Raw genomic sequence first — 19412 nt, 5'->3', positions numbered from 1 at the left:
CCCAGCATACATAAAACATGCCCTGTTGCTTCAGCTGGAGCAAAAAGGAAAACAGTGCCATCAAGTGAAATTTCTGAGGATTCCTCAAACACCTAAGCAGTTAGATCTATCACCTCATCAAACTGAAGCAGCAGAAGAAGAGTCATCTTTGGTAAACTTTAATTAATAGTTTTTATTTATCCAAAATAAGAGAGATTTTTTTCCCTGTCAAAGGCTTACCTCATTACTGTTAGCCAAAACTTATTAAATATACTTTTTAAAAGGTGTAATTCAAATGTTTTCTGAACAGGTGCATATTTTATCTTAAATAAATAATCTTCAATCTTTACTCTGGATGGAAATATTAGACACAAGTACCCCACCCACTCAAGTAGTCTGATGATAAGACAAGAAATGAACATGCTGCGTGGCTGGCTTCATGTTCACAATCCTGTTCGAGGTACCTCAGGAACAAAGGGAATCATTATTACTATTTGAACTCAGTTGCCAGGACTTGGCTACAACACTGGTATAAGGCTGCAGGAGTAGGCAGAGAAAAAAAGCAGTGGATACAGCATATTGAGTGAGTGAAACTGGTGGTGACGGCTGGAATTATGAGTGAGAGAATAAAAGAGAGAGAGAGGGAAAGCTTAGATAATAGTAGATAATGGACAATTAACTCAGGCTAGTAGTGCCGGCTGCAGTGAAAAGCAGCTTGTGGTGCAGCAAGTCCCTGATCACCACTCAGCCATATTCACATTGGGAATACAGGCGATATCAAGCTGCAGGCTACTGGGCCTCAGAGGTGTACACGTTGCATTAGCAATCTCCACAATGCCTTCAAACAATGCTTGATACCAACAAAGTGTCCCAAAGTGCAAACGCAAGCACTCTGCCGATGGGAAGTCTGTGGTGCCATAACCTTGTTCATTGTTTCACGTCCTTTCACCATCAAAATAAACCCAGGAGCCGTAGATCCATTTAAAACAGTGACATACTGCCATTCCGGGGTGCAGACATAGAAATTAGCATAATTAAACCTATATAAAAGCTAATTGCATAAATAATGAGTGAATGTCACCACTGTGCATCACAGAAACAATGCATGTGTTCATATCTGGGGCCTCAGAAGTGTTTTAACTGCCCACCCAGCCCCCCACCCCTTCCAAGCTCCATCTAAATCTATTGATCTGTGAAACACAGGGACCCAGGGGAGGCAATTCACTTAATATCATACATCTAATGATGAGATGAATAACGATTATACCATTTGGTAATTAAACGTCTTACAAACCATTTAACTGACTGTGCGTCAGGAGGGGTCGCTGGAGGTCGTAACGATTGTTTTTCATTTCTCGCACGACACGAAAGCAGGAGACACACGCAGGAGGTACGGCTGGGGGTGGTGGTGGTGGTAGAAAACAGTGCATGACACAACAGTGAAAACACACTAATGACTGTTAGCAGCTATGACACTAATCCCTAATGCTGTCAAGACTTTGACGGGAAAACAATTTGGTGGGGATGAAGGAAACGGAGGAAAATAAAGCAAACATCTTCTTCTTGTTCATAGGTACAGTATATCAGTGTGTCTATATATACAAACTCATCAGCTTGATGTTGGATCCTTTCACAATAAGAGATGAGAGTGAGAAAAATAAGCCCATATTAATTGGTGAACTGTAAATACATGACAAGGGCAATGTGAAAAGAAGGGGGGGGGGGTTATGTACAGATATCTTCCCTCTTTGCAAGAATGTGTCTGATCCACACAAAGGTGTGTTAAACACATGCTCCGAGAGCCTCTTCACTGTCAACATCCACAACCCTAATCCCTACTTACATACAATAATTAGCCAACACTGCCATGTCAGTGTGTTGTTTTATGGACAGGCTTGTACAGGCTTATTTTTTAATTTAAAATGTGATGTATAGGGTAAGTACAAACCAAACAGGGAAGTCAGGCGGAAAAGTTCTGAAAGGTTCTAGGGGTTACGAAACATACAAACGAACGTCCAGTCACCTTTCCATCCTATCCTCAGACGGCCAACAATACCTTTCTTTTGTAGCTGGATCTGGCACATTCACACAGCATTTACTGACAGAGGGATGTGTGTCATGCTCCTGGCTCCTTATTGAAAGATAGCTAGTAAACATTGTCATTCCAAAAGAGAGACAGGATTAAAGCCTGCTTTGCCCATTGAGGGGAACAGTACGCGGAAAGAGAACGGGAACAATAGCCAAATGGAGGACTGTATCACAAGGGTCCAATGTCTGCCGTGATGAATATGTGGGAGATTATAACCCATTCCATCATTTCCATAATGTAAAACTCTCTTTCTTCTTCATCCGCCGACTATTCACTAAATAAATGAGAAAACTATCACCCGCGCAGAAATATTTGACAAAAGCCAGAAGGGAGGGAGACCGAGTTTTGAATGACCCCCGTGCCTTTGACAATACAGGCGCTGTCCGGACACATTCAGAGGCAGCGGAGTGAGTAAGACCTGGTAGAGTATTTATCACTGGGCACAATGCAAATGTATTACCATGTCACCTATACCACTTTACGGCGCAGAATGGAAGCACAGCAAATACAAGGGAGTTTTATATAACACCAGGTGGAATTATGAATGTGGGGCTCTTTCAGTGTGTGGCTTTGCTGCCTCGCTAGCACTCTCAACTGAGGGATCATTCAGTGGACACTGGTTTAAAACTCAAAGAGTCAGCCCTTGCATTTAACCAATATGCTAACTAGCCCAGCTAATAAGTCTTACCTGCAAAAAAAAATCACTTGAATTAAACTGACTGACAATGGTTTGAAAGAACTTGTGAAAAGAAAAGTAGAATTACAGAGTTCAGGGTGAAGAGAGTGTGAATAAAAGAGGTTTAAATGATCATGACTACTTTTGGCTGTAGGTATGTTATTAACTTTTTGAAGATCTGTAAAAGCTATCTGGTGGCTATGGCTATGGCTTCCAGGAAATTAACCAAGCAAAAAAGTACATGTCTTTTGCATCATGAACTTATACTGTGTACAGACTGTGTACTATGTACTGAGTGTATAAGCGGCCTCTTCACTGCACGCTCTTGAGTCCAACTGTTACTTTTCTATAGAGCTCCTCAAAAAACATTAAACTTGTGAAATTCCTGAGCCATAGAAAATATCTCCCCATCCCGTGCTCTGCTCGCACCTCAACATCACTGACACCTTTTCAGCCATTCACTTGATGCATGTGTGTCTGTTTATGTGTGTGTATGTGAAAGAGAGAAAGCCTCTGTGCGAGGCTACATGCGCGTGTGTCTGTATATATATGTGTGTCATCTCCCCAATCACTGCAGTCTATTCCAGAGATTTCTCCCATGGTAACCTAGTTTATTTACTTTATCTACAATATAATGCTTCAGTGAACATTAGCAACTTTGAGACACAAGTTTCAATCAGTCGTCTAGCTGCGGTGGGTGCATGCTCGTGCGTGTGATCAGCCAGGTGCAGAGAAGAGATGAACACCAAAGAGACGGCGCGGCTTTAAACCGAAGGACTGACAAAGAGGTCCGAAAATAATACAAAATAAAAACGGACAGCAGGAGAGGAGGGAGAAGGGAAACAAAAGGATAGTAGAAAAAGAGAAGTAGGGAAGAAAGCCAGGAAAAATAAACTATACAGGACAGCGGGGAGAAGAACTGGGGGGGAAAGGTAGTGGTGGATTTAAAAAATAAAAGAGAAAAGCTAAATAAAAGGCAATACTGTGTTGAGAGACAGGGAGAAGGAGTGAGCAAGACAGACAAAAGGTATGATAGAAACAGACAAAAACAAAGTGAGAGAGAAAGCATGGGAGAGAGAAAGAGAAGAGGGGAAAGGAAGGGAGACAAGGTGTTCTCCCTGGGTAGTGCGGAGCAGGTCTTGTCCAATAAACACAGGTGAGCAGCTCGACAGGCCAGGACCACCAGGCTGACTGACAGCTGAGAGCTCTCACTGACCTCCAGCTTTATGTTACATGACATGAGGAGTGCAACTCAACTGACAAAGAGAAACTGCCTGCACCTCTCAGAGTGTGGGAGGGAGAGGGGCTGGCGAAGGCACACACAGACACCCATACACACTTGTGCACACCGGCTTGTTTAAAGCGGCATCCACGCTCTGTGGCCACAAAGTTGCAAACACAAAAATATCCGCTCACACACACACACACACACATTCACATACACCAAGACAGGAGGAAAGACATGCCATTTCCCTTCACAGGTGAGCAGAAGAAGGAAACACCCCGGCGCTTCAGTTACTTAGTGGGAGAAAGTGAGGAGTTGTAGGGTGGGGGGGTGGGGGGGTAGAATGTATGCTGTGTGCCGACTGAATCTTTTCCACATGACGGGCCTCGGGCTGTTTTTGTCAACTGCACTCTTGAGCAGCAAGGAGTCAGGTAGTGTGACCACATGATTGCCCAAGAGGCACTGCGGTGAGAGAGGGAGAAATGGGGAGAGAGAGGGAGTGAAAGGGAAGAAAATGGCAGAGAGAGGGAGAGAGAGAGAGAGAGAGAGAGAGAGAGGGAAGAGGACCGATGCAGCACGCATGATGAGGTGTAATCACAAACCCCATTCAGAGTGCAGTGGAGTTTGTCAACATACACACATTCACATTCCACTGTCTGTCAGCTCTATGACCCAAATCGAGCATGCTCTGTGAGTGAGTGTGTGTGTGTGTTTTTCCACACACACACGGATGCTTTCTGCCCATTTCGCCTCCAACCAGGTAGTAACAGTTGCCACTGTCTAGGCTTGCGGTTTGTGATGAGGAAGTCAGATTCCAAGCTTTTGTAGGGTTCCGCTGCCGCCTGTATCCCTTTTCAAGCCGCGATCAAATGATCATTATGAACAAAGGACTTGGCTTGTTGCCTCTGGAGTAAAAGCTTTTCAGTGGCTGTGACCGTGTGGTTTGATTTGAAACTTTTACTTGGGAAAAAAAAAAAAAAAAGGGAGAGGGAAAGAGAGTGCTACAGAGGAGGAAGGCACAATCTCAGGAAGAATGTTAATTCAAAAATAATAAAAATGTGTCGTTTTCATGATAAAAAATATTCAATGGAGAAGTGTAGTTTAGACACACTTGTAATTAAAAGTAAATGTGCAAAGAAATATATTCTGAGTGAAACAATTTGAATGCTGTTGTCATTCCATTTAAATACACATGAAACAAAATCTCATTATATACATAACATGGAAAAGAGCTAACGACGTATTTACGTTTAAACAAACCTTATTGTTATCTGATTACGTAAACAATGTAAGTCTTATTCCACCACAAGAAGCCAAAATCACAATTTCTTCTGAGGCTGATACAGTACAAAAACAGAGTGTTGAATTTCTACTGATAGCAGACATGATGTGACAATATTAATATATTGTAAATATCTCATACTAAGAATTTTGCACTGATTGGTTGGCAATCCAAGACAGATATACACTGCAACGTAATATGCAGTGAGATAAATACAACTCACCAGTAGGTTAAAATTGTGTAGATTTAGTTGAAGTCATAATGACAATATCCCTATAAAACACTGGACTGTGAAGGGCTAACATAAACGTAGGGCTGTGAGTGCAGGCCGAAAAATTAGGCTGCATGACAGTTTGGTGATAAAACACGAGTTCAGTCTGTCAAGACAACCAGCATTTAGACCTTGGGAGAAGAATGAGCGACTGTGTGCGACTGATTCATTGGACACGATCACCTGCGAATGAAGCCACTCATAATTCTTCCCACCTGAAATGAGGAGTTCAAACTGATGTCAGGCGGCTCTGATGTCATGCCTGCCTCGGGTTGGGTTTCACAATAATCTCAGGCTCTTGGAGAGATGCCATCGAGTCCAGCTTCTGCACCCAAGATTTCTCCAATTAAATTGCAGGGAAAGAATAACATGTGAAACACTAGATCCCTGCTCGTTTATAGAAATTAAGCTGGTGCATGCAGTATTTGCAACCAGTCATTTCCAGAGTATCAGTCATCTCTGATATGAGGTGCACATATACAGAAATACTAGAGGGGCCCCAATGTATTCTGAGGCCACCTTTGCTGAGAGCAAATGTACCTTTTTTTCTGATTATAATTTCAAAAATCACACATTCTTCTGCAAAATAGCATGAAGCTCTTGCATTTTAAAAACAACGGGATAAAAGATAGACTGAGGTAAAGAGATAGAAAGAAAGAGGAATAACAGAGACAGCCATGAGGATCAATAGACTCATTGAGCCTCTTTATATTCTCCTTAAGGAATGATGGCAATACTCATCGTGAGCCACCTCACTTCGCCAATTTCTACCTCCATTCTCATGGCAACTGTGCGCTCTGGACAAACACTCCTCATGCAATCTCTTTTCTTCACTCCTCCCCACCTACCCTGCATCTCCAGATACTCTTTTGTTTTTCTATATTCTGTCCCTCAGTCGTCTCACTTTCACATCAGGCTTGTGCAAGATAAATACCTGACAGCTGCTAAGAAAAGATATAGCACAGAGAAAGAGAGAGAATCTGAAATGTTCATTTGAAGCAGAAGATCTGGACTGAATTCAGCCTAGTTATGGTTTTATTTTGGAGGTGTGATGGGTTTCATATGGGGTGTTCTCACCAGCAAAGAAGGACCAAAGGAAAAAAACTGGGAATATACATATCAGGTGTAAAATATATTTCCTCAGCGGAAATAATGTAAGTACAATTCCTGAGTCTATTTAAAAACGGGGCAGCTCCTAATCTGGGAGATCAGCAAAGGGCAGAACGTCATTGGTCCATCCACTTTTGCTCCAATTTGCTCACAGCACGACACTATCAGACCCCAAACCAAACCTCATTAAACTGAAATATGGAAACTTGGGGAACTTCCAAAACTTCCAACTTCACTCCCTCCCCCTTGCCTAAGTGTGAAGACAAAACAGTGGACCATTGAGGGAAGGGTGCATGAAGAACGGCAGCAGATCCTTGGGACTAAGAGCAAAAGGAAGGAAGAGAGGGAAAGGAGGAAAAGTAAACCTTTGATGAGTAAGACTTTTTTTGTTAAGCGAGGGAGCTTAACTTTAAAATATTCTGGGTGGCAGTGAATGGGGGATTGACCAATGGCCCTGATCTCAGCCACACACTGGGGCACTGGGGTTAATGGTGGATAAAGATTAGAAAAAAAGGGGGTTGCTTGCCTGATCTCCATCCACCCCCACGTCCCCACCCCGCAGTTTTCACCTTCTCCACCAATCCCAAATCAGCTAGACAATGGAGGCTGCCAATGGGGAATGATCCCAGTCCCTTTGATTTCTGCCTCTACCCCCTCGACTGCTCTGAGTGCCCAGGGTAAAGACCCATTGAGGTTCCCCCTGTTTGCCCACTCACAGGGACGACAGTTAGCAGGCTCAGAGAAACCATTTGAGGATTGGAAATGGAATGACAAGAGGTCTCTGATCTATGACAAGAAATCAATTTCAAACTGGAAATGTGAGCAGAGGGCTGTTCAGTCTGAACTGCAGCTTCTTTAAAGCAGCCAAAGATACACTTAATTGCTGTAGATTTTTATATACGTCCGCACTGGAAGTACAACTTGCAGTGTTGGAGCAATTACACTTTTTTTTGTAATGATTAGAAGGACTTTTTTTAGGCCAGCAGATATGCAGTAAGAGTTCATCTTTGAAGATTTAACTGAATACTAGACAAATTAAGAACTAATATTTAAATCTCTTTTAGGTGGAAAAGGAAATCTGGACTCTGCTTCACTCTGGAAAGATACGACTCTAGGGGAGGTGGACCTGGTTCTCCTGCCAAGCCACTCAGCATCTTTGCTCCTGCCCACACACTTTAATCATATCTGTACCTCAAAGGCACTACTTCATGACGGTGTAGTAAGATAAATAGATTTTCCCCTTTAGGTTGGGGGCAGATTATAGATACAAACTTATGGATTCAAAGCAAACGGGCAGCAATTTTCACTGTCAAACCCAGAATAACCCTAAAAAAAAAGTCATTTTACTATCCTTTTTGATATTTAAGCAGACCAATTTAAATAACTCTTATTGTAATGATTGATTATTGACCGACAGCACAGGGAACGTACCTGTAGCAAATCATTCCATTCAAACATTCACACACACCACTCATTTGATGCAAAACTTTTACCAACTAAATGAAAAGTTTTACTCTTTCTTTCGCTATCACGGCCTGAAAGTGTTTGGAAATGCGTGTGCAGACGTGCAGCATGGATGCGTGATTATATATATGAGAGACCTAATCGATAGAATGGCCACATTAGTCATGCTGGAGATATAATTGGTTACTCCCATTATGTGACAGTGTTTCCTCTACATTCATTTAGCAGTGGCGGCCCGCCACTGCTAAATCATAGCCGCCACGCCTTCAAATTTATTTTCTTTTCTTTTTTTTTTTTTTTAAATTGTCGCAAATGCACCACCGCCACATCTCTCCACCTTCACAGCACAGCCTGTGTGATGATGAGCGCAACAGCGGGGGGGGGGTTGGTTGGTTGGTTGGAGGATCCTATTGGAGTTAATTACTCGCGAGAGCGCGGCCTTGAAAGTGACATCACGTCAGGCACCAGGTGAGAGTCAGAGAAGTGTAGTCGTGAGGAATAAGGCAGCGAATTACCGGAGAAAATGTAGACTTATTAGCCAACTCAGTGACGCTAACTTGGGTAAACTAATTGATAGCATTAAGCTAATATCTACACGTCATTATGTATTAACTGCTGACTGCATTTTCAGATGAGCTTGTTCAGATACTTCTCTAAGAAGAGAAAGACAACAGATGAAGAAGACGCTAGTCGGGTAGCCTATCATAAGCCTTTTACTGACTCGTAAATGACGATGGTTAGGTAAAAAATAGTATTTTAATGTTCACACTTGTAATCAGATGTGATGTGAGTGTAAACTATATAACGCTGTTAGCGTTACGTTACTCACACTTTTAATGTAATCTTATTAAAGTGGAGCAGAGCACAGCAGCAGGAGATCTGGGTGAAGGTGCAGGAGAGAGAGATGAGCCTGGGTGCAAACTTTGCCGCTGACCCCCTCTCTATAACTTTTGGAATTATGGTATTTTAAGTATAATGGCTCCAAATAATGTAAAAAGTTATAGGTCCTAACGCAATCTTTCCTACTTTAAATTAATAGTGATTTAAAATGCTATTTTGTAAAATACTTTGTAGAATAAAAGCACATTATATTACCCATAATTGTAAATTACGTGCAACATCTTGAACACACCCTCTTCTTTTCCTTCTAGACCGTATAATCAATTTTTTTTTTTTTTTTTTTTTTTAATTTTATGTCTTAGTACCTGGCTCTGCTGTTTTGTCATTTCAGCACCCAGGACTGTATTCCTCTAAAGTCAAACCCCACCATCAGTTATGACCGATGTGGCTCATTACAGTCGACACAATAATCTGGGAGAAAACACAACACCAGGCATGCAAGGACAATGAAAATTACTTTCACTTACCACTTTGGACTTTACAGTGTGTGTCGTCTTCTTTGTTCTACGGGTGCAGAGTGTGCATGTGCATATTTCATCCTAAGAGGAAAAAAATGGAAAAATAGATGTTTGGACTACACTGAAGAAAGCTGTAACCTATAACCAGCATACAGTAATACATAAAAGGTACACTGACATCAGGTTAAAGCTAATATAAACCCTGTTCACTTTATCCTGCTCTGTTCTGCTACAAATCTCAATCAAGACATCAACAAAATAAATAAAAAGCCTCTTATCCAAGCTTGCCCGCATTTGTCGGCCATAATGCATATCATAACTTCTAAGGTGGAGTAGATTGAAAATCCTTGGGGTGTGAAAACCAAACAGGCACAACTGAGAGGTTGCCCAGTGGAGGGGGAATTCTATCAAGGTGGACAAGATGAAGATTTGTTACATTTGTGGGGGGATGGAGCCCCCTTGACCTCCACTAGCTACTACAATCACCCAAATACAGTGGGGTTAACGGTACAGTAATATCACAACCAGAGACACATTTGGTGACTTGATAAAAAACAGAATTATTTTATAATTTTATTCAAACCAAAAAGACATTTCTTATAAGAGTTTTACTTTGAAAGATGAATGAGCTTGAGAATATACTGTAGGTCACTGTTAATTTTAACACTGATCCTCAGAAAGACACTGGTAATGCTACTCTAATCTATCTCAAGGTTAAGGATTCTTTGACAAATAGACATGAAGGAACCGTGTTCAAATACTCACCCTAAGGGAGAGAACTTGCTGTTGTTGTCCGTCACAGGAATGGAAGGAGTCCAGCGATGTCAGCTATCTGAGACAAGACAAAACAGTGAGTATACCATTAGTCCAAATCTATTTCATGACATACTGATCTCTTTTTTTAATGTTTCCTAGGCACAGTCAGTGCTGGTATGAACATGTGTGGGCTAGACTGTGTCTTGCATAACTATTTTCTGTATGACTTGTAGGTGAAAGCAATAAACTTTGGAACAACAAAGTGCACCTGGATTTTGCCGTGAAGCATAAGTGTGTGTGTGTGTGCCTGTGTGTGTGTGTGCATGCACAAACAGGCAATGCACAGTGCAGTACAAGCTATAGCCCCCCCCCCCCCCCCAGCACCCCCACCCCACCCCCTCCAGCACCCCCCAACCCACCCCCTCAGCCACACACACACACACACACACACACTCCTCGCTCTCTCAAGTTAAAAAGGTGCAGTGCCTGGAGGGCTCAAGCTCTCAACGCCAAGTAAATCACACTGTTAACCTGACACAATTGATTTCTCATGTACTTCCACTGAGCTGTCTGCATCTAAGTACACATGCTACGGCGTCCATATAATTTAGTGACCATTAGTATTGATGATTTTTTGTGTTAATCACACAGCTACAGCGAGAGTGTACAATACCACAAATGCAGCTACAGATTGCCCTGGACGTTTTTACTGCACATACATCACATTTAAAGTATTAGGGAAAAAAAATTTAATTCGCCACATAGAGGAGCATGGTGGAGGCAAATTTCTGCTGCCGGGGGCATGAAGGGCAAAAAATGGTCTGGATGTTCCTCTCTGAGATTTTTTTTTTTCTCTCCCTTTTATTCTCCCAGAATTCCAATGACCCCTACAGGCAACCAGTGACTGCTGAATCCTAAGGAATGTGCTCTCTGAACTGTACAAAAAGCCCTCAGCTCAAAGAGCACAGCTGAAAACAAAACATGCCAACTGCTATAATTTTTCACTGTTTTGAGTTTGTGGAAAATGTTGCACAGATTGCTGTGCAACATTTACTCAGAGTGGGGTGAGAGGGTTTGAGGAGTGGGGGTGGGCACCAAGCAATGAACTGTAAGCTGGGAAAACAGACATGAAAAGATTTGACAAGTTTAGAATCAAATGGGGCTTTCTAAAATCATATGATTCATTTGTATTGTTTATGTACATACTGATCGTCAGAGAAATATAGTATATCCCTAAATGAAGTAACAGATAGACAAAAGTCTGAAAAAATGTAATGAGATTTTGAAAAGGCCTCACTGAATGAGATGACTAAAGCTGTTCACCTTGAAGTAAAAAATAAATAGTGTAGTGTTAAATATAATTTAGATATAAAACATTATTTCAAGTTAATGCTTCTTTACTTCAAATTATTTGCTGGTGAGTAGACTTCAATATCACAACAGCTCTGGGCTGTGCAGATGTCATATTTTATTCACTGGAAAAGCATTAGGAATGCTATTAGTCTGTATGACCTCCAATTCGTGGGGATTTACAAATACCACACATACCTTTATGCCAAATATAAAACCATTGGTAAATTCTATCAACTTATAAATATGGCGGATGTATTCAAGTATTCATGAAGGCCTAATAATGCTATAGGCTGATATTTACATAAAGCGCTCGTGCACTAAGTCAAGATAAACTATTTAAGACCCGGACCACAAATACCTCCACACTGCAGAAAAAGGAGGGTCCTGCGATGAAAGAGGACATTATGCTAACAAGTCAGATTACTGTACACAATAACTTTATCTTAAAAGTAAATACCATCCTTGGTGTTGGAAAAGGGGGGGGCATTATGGAAAGTCACTGGCAATATTTCTGTAGGGACCAAATGCTCCTTATCAGTGTTAGTCGAGCAATTCAGGCCCGCCCGAAGAAAGATGAGTCTTCAAACTCATTCTATTCATGGTCAGACGTGTAATTACCCTCAGCTCACAGTCTAGACGTAACCGCTTTCACAGTATTTAAGACCCCCTATGCAACGCGCGGACGCTGGCTCCTACCACCAAGCCCTGCACGTTAAATCTGTGGGCAGATAAATTAGTGAAGAATGCAATAAAATAGACACAATGAGAGGAACTTTATCCTCCCCGCTGCTAAATGAGATTTCTTTGAAATGCAGATCAGTGGCTCTAGATTAGTGAATTTTAGCTGCTGTCAACATCATAACAAAATACAAATGCGATTGTTCGCTGGTGCCTTATCTCCTTGCTTCCATCTGCTGGCTGGTTATTTACTCCCCCCTGATTTACTATGCAGATCTAAATAAGTCGCATCAAAAGGAGGGCTTACTGCACAATGCCTTCTTAAGCTTCTACATCAAGGTATTTGAAAAACCGGTAGTCACATGAAAAGGCTGCCCATCAAAGGCACATCTCTAATGAACTCTCCTATATCAGAGGGGGCTTGTAGGGCCTGGCTTTAATGCCGTCTGTGTGGTGAGAGAGGAGCAGAACTACAAATCAGACCCACCAAGCCACGGCAGAGAAGGGAGGAGGAGGAGGAGGAGGAGGAGGAGGAGGAGGACAGAGAGGGGGAGAAAAGAAAGGAGAGAGAGGAGGAGGAGGAGGAGGAGGAGGAGGAAGGCCTCAGTTATCAGATGAGATTAGCTCAACACAGGGACTAGTCCCAGGTTTTTCCATTCATCCATCTATCTCCTAAGTCTAGGCTGAGGGAGGCACTCAGAAAAAAGAATACAATGGCACTAGATTAGAAACAGTTACAATGGATTAAACTAGATTCGTCCACAGGTTAGTTATTTTGGAAAAGTAGGAAAGAAAACCAAACAGCAAAAATTCAACATGTAATTTCAACTTTGTTGAACACCTTCAAAGTTAGCTTAAATGGCTTTTCATACAACTGTGCTGCAAGTGAATCAAAGAGTATGAACAAGTATCTGTTAAAAATGACAATGGATGATGAGGGAGATTCTAGGAGTGTCAAATACAGGAAAGATAAACATATTCTGCTGTCTCCCCTTCTGATTTTCCCCAGGTCTGGAAACAGCTTTGGTAATCTCAAACAGAGCTTTTGCATTACGCTCCTGCAATAACCTTTAATTTCATGGTATATTTGTTGCATTAAGCGCACAGGCCGGATTACAACAGACAAGCTTTAGACTTATACGGGGAAAATAAACTGCATGGAGAGATCATGATCTGTACACCCCCCCACCCCCCCACCCCCACACACACACACACACACACACCGCCATCATCACTGCCACCATCCTGCTTTGTAGCAGTGTGTCTGGATGAAGGGGAGACCCCCACCAACAAGCATGCAGTTTACCAGTGAACAATTAGCCCCGGAGCAAGAGCACGCCCGGCACTGGCACATGTGGTTAAGAGGCGTGCGCTGCGGGAGAGCGCCAGATGATGAAGGGATGAGGATGGGAGGAGGAGGAGGGGGAGAGAGGAGAAGACACTGAGGGAAGGAGGTGTGTGGCGTGTGCCAGACACGCGTGTGCCAGTTTTTGGCTACCGGGCATGTCCTTTGTTATTCACTTACAGACACTCTTCACAGAGAAGATAAAGATAGATAATGGGAGCGGTTTCCACCTCCACAAATCCAAGACAACTTTGACTCAGAATTTTAGGAGCACATCCAGATTGAGCTGTAATGTGAAGGCATCCGATGGCTGCGTCGCTTTGCTACAAACACTTTCTCGTCCCTCCCCTAACCCCGCCTCAAGCATCTTTCTGCTTTGTAGCATGCCAACTGGGCCCAGTGCCAGTCGCATTTGCAACCACAAGGGACCCTTGTCTTTTTGCCTTGCCTAATGAAATGACAAAACAACAGATTTGCATATGCAGAAACAGGTGCTGTAACAGGTTTGACTCCTTTTGACCTAAGCCGCGTTAAAGAGAGAAAATGCAGAGAGAGAAAAAAAAAAAAAAAAAAACATGCAGGAAAAGAAAAAGTTTATGACCAACAGCTGCCTGGAGGTATTTAGGCTCTGATGAGCACTCAAGACTGCACCATCTGCCCTGCTGCTCGCCAGAAGTGACAATCTAAATTAAAAACCACTCATCAATTATCATAAAAATAAACCATTGTTTTGCTGGGTCCATATGTTGTGGCCATTTTATTTAATTCTCAGAGAACAGCATTGGAGGCTGAGCTTCCAGGCCGATAGCTGTGATCCAGGGAAAATCCAGAGAGCCGCACAGTAGCCTGTAATTACCCTCCCACCGATCCGCTGTCTTCAGACCAGAGCCCTGCGTCATCCTACACATTATCCAAGTCCATCCTCTCCACATTACAGAGGAGAAAAAACCCAGTCGAGCCACTGTGGTGAAAACATTACCATTGTTTAGAGCAGGATTAGGGGTTGCCATCCAAGAGCACAAGCTAGGTGTTCAGAGGGTGAATGAAAATAAAATCACTACACTATACTTGCGGGTAACTAGATAACTGCTATTATGATTTATGCAAATTTGTATTTCCATACCAGACACAAAAATTGTGGTGGAGAGTGTGTGGCTATAAAACAACACAAACACAAAGTGATGCATTTCTGAAAATGTCAAACGTCTCCCCTCCACATTTTGACCAAATAATGTCCTGACCCACAGGGTTTGACTGGAAACATTCCTCTTGTCCTTTACGGAAAGACAAAGCTACTGTACAACACCCCTGCCCGCCAAGCCCACTCCATACCACTGCCACAGCCACCCAACCCCCCATTTCCAGTTTTCCTCCTGTTTTTATTTAGGTGAGTGAGACAGAAGGAACAAACCTGAGACAGTCGTGACCCTGCGCGAGTGTTGTAACTTGGTCTAGAGCTACGCCGGCAGAAGGCAGCACCATATGCCCTCAGCCCCGAGCTGGATGCTCTTTCTGCAGTCTAATGTGCCTGTCAAAAACTGTTACTGTCACACACACCCACCTACCCCCCCAACCCATCCATGTTTTTTTTTCCTCTCACAACATGTTAGAAATAAACATTTTTCTCCTTTTCTCTCTGTGTCTCACTGGGTAAAGTGGAAAGGTCCTTGGAGATGTGAGGCACAGGGAACGCAGTAACTGTTTGTTTGAGTTTCTAACCAGCATGCAACTCTTCAATAAACAGTCTATGGCTTAAGTTCAGCCATGCATACATTAAAAACTAATAATTTTTCCAGCTCATTGAACTCTGGTCGTCAATTGAGAGACATTAATCTGATTGGAATCGCAACTTCCTCCACCTTTTTCCTCACTTTACTGTCAAATCTGCAGCATATCTATCTCATTACTAAACAATGCAGGAGATGTCTTAATAAAAGGCCCCTCATACATTGGTTGAGCTGGCTACCGCTGTTTGCCTCGGTGCTGTCTCACGTCAGGTTTGACTGTTTACGAGTGACAGGCTGATGGCTGAATGCAGTCTGAGCAACAGTGACCTTGCCTTTTACCATGAGTGACCTTCTATCTTTAATTCAGGGCAAGACCCCAAAACCAACAAATTTTTTCACACCAGGACACTGTCCATCTGACCGTGACTTGAATAAAAGCTGCCATGCCTTCACACCACACTGACCAGCAAGTAAACATGCAATTGTTAAGTCAGCAAGGAAAGAAAAAAAAAAAAAACACACACAAAAGAAAAAGGATGCAAGGTCTGCGGCTACTGTTGGTGTGCTGTGATTCAAATGAGTACATAGTTTATTTGGATAAACAGACTGATAGGTCAGCTACTGTTACAGGCCAAGCTTGTGGCCGTTTGGAGTGTCAGCTCAACGGCAGACTGTTAAGAACAAGGTCACGGTCAAGACTATGGTGCCAAGAAGTGAATGCTAAACCTTACGAAAAGGCATGAATTATTTTACATAGCTTTAAAGAATCATTGCATACACAAACCAAAAGTTTGTTTTATAACTTTGCATGAATGTCCCTCTCGATTTCAGACTCTGACTAACTGTGAGGTTACATGCACCAGCCAAAAGCTACACTTTTTGCCTTGTGAGAGTTGGGTCATTTGTTTGTGGCTTCAGAATGATTAGAAGGAGATTAGACGACGTAAAATCTAATATTTGCAAAACAATCTTTGCAGGATATTTTGACATTCGATTGTTTTGGTCTAGCTAAACATATAACCATGTCCTCTTTTTTTTTCTTTTCTTTTCTTTTTTTTTACTTGGCCATGCAAACATGAAACCCACAACGATGAACTCCAACAAATTCTACATGTGGCTATGAACTGAGATGAAACAAATGGCCAGTGTGAAAAAATGACTGATTGACTCTTTTCTCAGATAGGTAACAGTAACTTGCTATTGTGTGGGCAGCCTGCAATCTCCTTTCTAATCCTCATCCCCTGACCCCACCCTGCACAGCTTTCTCCGGCCAAACAGTCACAACGTTCCTTGCTGACAACAGTGTCGAGTCGGGCTTAAGAAGTGACCCAGAGCGTAACTAAAAAAGTCTGAGCTGTCTCAAGACTCTTAGTAACTGGGGCACACAAAACATCATTACTGTGATGTGGATAATTATAGTGCAAAAGGGTGGCCTCTTAAGCATGTAATACACTCTTTTATCTTGAGAAGTCAATCTTTCCAAGGCTGACAGCTTGCAGCATATGATCCTGGTAAACAAATACTTTTGCGCGGCACAAAAGTGCCATTAAAGGCCAAAACTGTCAACACAAATTCCATTCTTACTAGGGGGAGGGAACTGAAGTGGGAGGGAGGGGGAGAAGGGGAGGAGGAAAAAAGGACTTGATCACTTCTGGTTGCTTTAACTTGCATGGAGGTTGTCATGGAAACATTTCTATGAAGTTAACGGGGGTAAAACCTGAACACTGGCCATCTAATTGCCTTAAGCTTAGTAGCAGGGCCAAGATAGCCATATATGAAAACACACTGTGTAGGTTATGTGGACGGGCTCAGCAAGATGTTTAGAGAAGTGACGCTGGTGCTCCACTCCCCTGATTTTCTTACCCATTTTCCCCCCAAACGCAGCAACACCTCAAGGGTTGAGCGAGCAGTCTGTTTCATTACAGAGGTGTTGGGGGATGGGTGATGGTGCAATTCAAAAGCTAATCCAAAAGTGAGCAAGTGTTTCATTGCCTTGGAAGTAATATGATTCAAAACAGAATTGATGTGATCAGTGCATAAAACCCACCTTCTGGACTTTCTCTAAACTGCACTGAGTCATTTTGAACACAGTCTGTATTGTCAGTTAAAGTGGTTTCTGCATTCACAGCAAATGCACACAAAGTTTTCATGGGGCTCTGAGAATTACAAATACAAAGCATTTTCTACTTCAGCTCTGCTGGAAGCAACAATTTCCACATCTTAGATAAAATCATGCATCAACCAGTGTTCACTGAGCTGAAAGCTGAATCTTAATTTTGATAAATGATTGAAACGTATGACAGGGTATACACATTAATCCTGTGGAGGACATTCATTTTCCTATTACCATAATGTAGAGCACGACCGCCCGATGATAAATGCAGCAATCAAAAAATGGACGCAGAGTGGGGAGAGTCCGGGTAATAAGTGCACTGCTCCCAACAACGGTCAGTCTTGGAGGGAGACTAATGGCAAGTCTCTCTCCATCGCTCTCATTGCCTTAGGAAAAAAAATGTATCCTGTTTTACAAAAATGACCTTACTTACCGCACACACCACCCTGACAACAAGTAAACAAGAGAGCACAGATGTTGTTTTAAACGTGCTTTAAGAAATGATTACTGGGGCACTTCAACAGAGGGGCTGATTGTGCACTGTCGCTGACATATTTCACTAGGGGCATTTATTGCCGCCTGGCCTTTGAAGAGTGAGAGCTGCTGAGTGAGGGGGGAACTGGCCCACACCTGCATAACTGAGGAGGGAACACCTGTGCACCCTGCGGCTTGAACAAGAAGGGTCGATCCAGCTAATCCAGGGGTGAAAGCTGATCAGAGGACAGGCCCGAAGAGTTCAGCAGCTCCCACTACCTTGTTAGCCTTTCTTTGCAAAAAAAAAAAAAAAAAAGTTCCATCTATTGATTTTTGGGCCACAGTGATTGCATGAGAACCGTGGCAAGACACAGAGAGTGAAATAGAGGAAGTCAGCAGAAGCTTCTATGAGCTTTTGGTGTTAAAATGAATTAGTCAGAATTTTATCACCATGAAAACCGATATGCTTCCAGCAACTGTGCTTGTTTCTGGACAACGAAAAAAGATGGGATATAAAAATGGAGCAAGCAAGGACGGTAAGGTGTTGACTGCTGATAATCATAGATACTGGTCATGTAGATATTGTGATCGTGCTGATAAAGCATTGATAACTGATAATTATAAACAACTACAGACAGCCTATGCTTTATAATCGAATTGCATTATTTTTTTTTATTGTATAAGCTTGAACTTAAGAAACTCATACAATAGTTTTTAAAAAAACATGAACATTAACAGAAAAAACTATATTCAACCCCTTTGTGTCAATTATTTTTAAAATAATTAAGTAATCCTTGCCTATTTCATAAATAAAAAAATTAAGATGACATATACATGTAATACATATATTACCTATACCTATAACCAGTTGTAATAAGTATAATGAATTCACTGTTTACTTCTGTTTTTAGTTATTACTGCATAGAAATAACCAATGACAGCAAACACTAAATAGGTTGTAAAATAGCTTTCAGTGACATTAATACAGATATAGTCTGACATTATATGCTGTTAAAGGCACATAGAGATCAAATAAAAATCTAACATGACAATTATCAATAATATGACCTAATTTGTCTCATTTCTGAACAGTATACGCTTTAAAATTTAGTTTTCAGATACGTCATTTAGCACTTATCGTGGTAAATAATAAATAGTCGCTTATGGGCAACAATTTGCAAGCCGCATTTATAACCTGAATTAAAGATTCCAATATGAGACAGGAAGCAATAAGTCGGATTTTCAAAAGTCGGTGATCAGCGTCCAGACCAGGCAAAGCCTGGACAGTGCTATCTGAGGGTCCTGACAAGAAAAAGCCGAACACTATCCTAGGTGAAATATGTGAACAGCTGCTCGGTAATTAAAAAGCACAGGAAGTCCACACGTAACGTATAAATAATAATGTTGCATGTCAAGTCACAACGCGCTGGATAACACAGGACAAACTTGTGGCCGGCGGTCCACTTCCTAATTCAAGTGCAGTGGACAGAGAAGTAAAGTCAAAGAGTGCGA

At 42.1% G+C, this 19412-nt stretch overlaps 1 protein-coding gene across 5 annotated transcripts in view; it reads right to left on the bottom strand.

The window, feature by feature from the left end:
* The window catches only part of foxp2 (forkhead box P2), a 103934-nt gene that overhangs the window by 83995 nt on the left and 527 nt on the right, over positions 1-19412 (bottom strand). For all 5 annotated transcript variants that reach the window (XM_056367731.1, XM_056367728.1, XM_056367735.1 and 2 more), the window contains exons 2-3: positions 10220-10286; positions 9464-9535 (exon numbers count right to left, since the gene is read on the bottom strand). The gene's annotated coding sequence lies outside the window, so the exon portion shown is untranslated. The remainder of the gene's footprint in view (positions 1-9463; positions 9536-10219; positions 10287-19412) is intronic.

Source organism: Seriola aureovittata, chromosome 22, assembly GCF_021018895.1.
Source record: "Seriola aureovittata isolate HTS-2021-v1 ecotype China chromosome 22, ASM2101889v1, whole genome shotgun sequence".
NCBI lineage: Eukaryota > Metazoa > Chordata > Actinopteri > Carangiformes > Carangidae > Seriola > Seriola aureovittata.
This window is presented reverse-complemented; position numbering and strand designations above follow the sequence as displayed.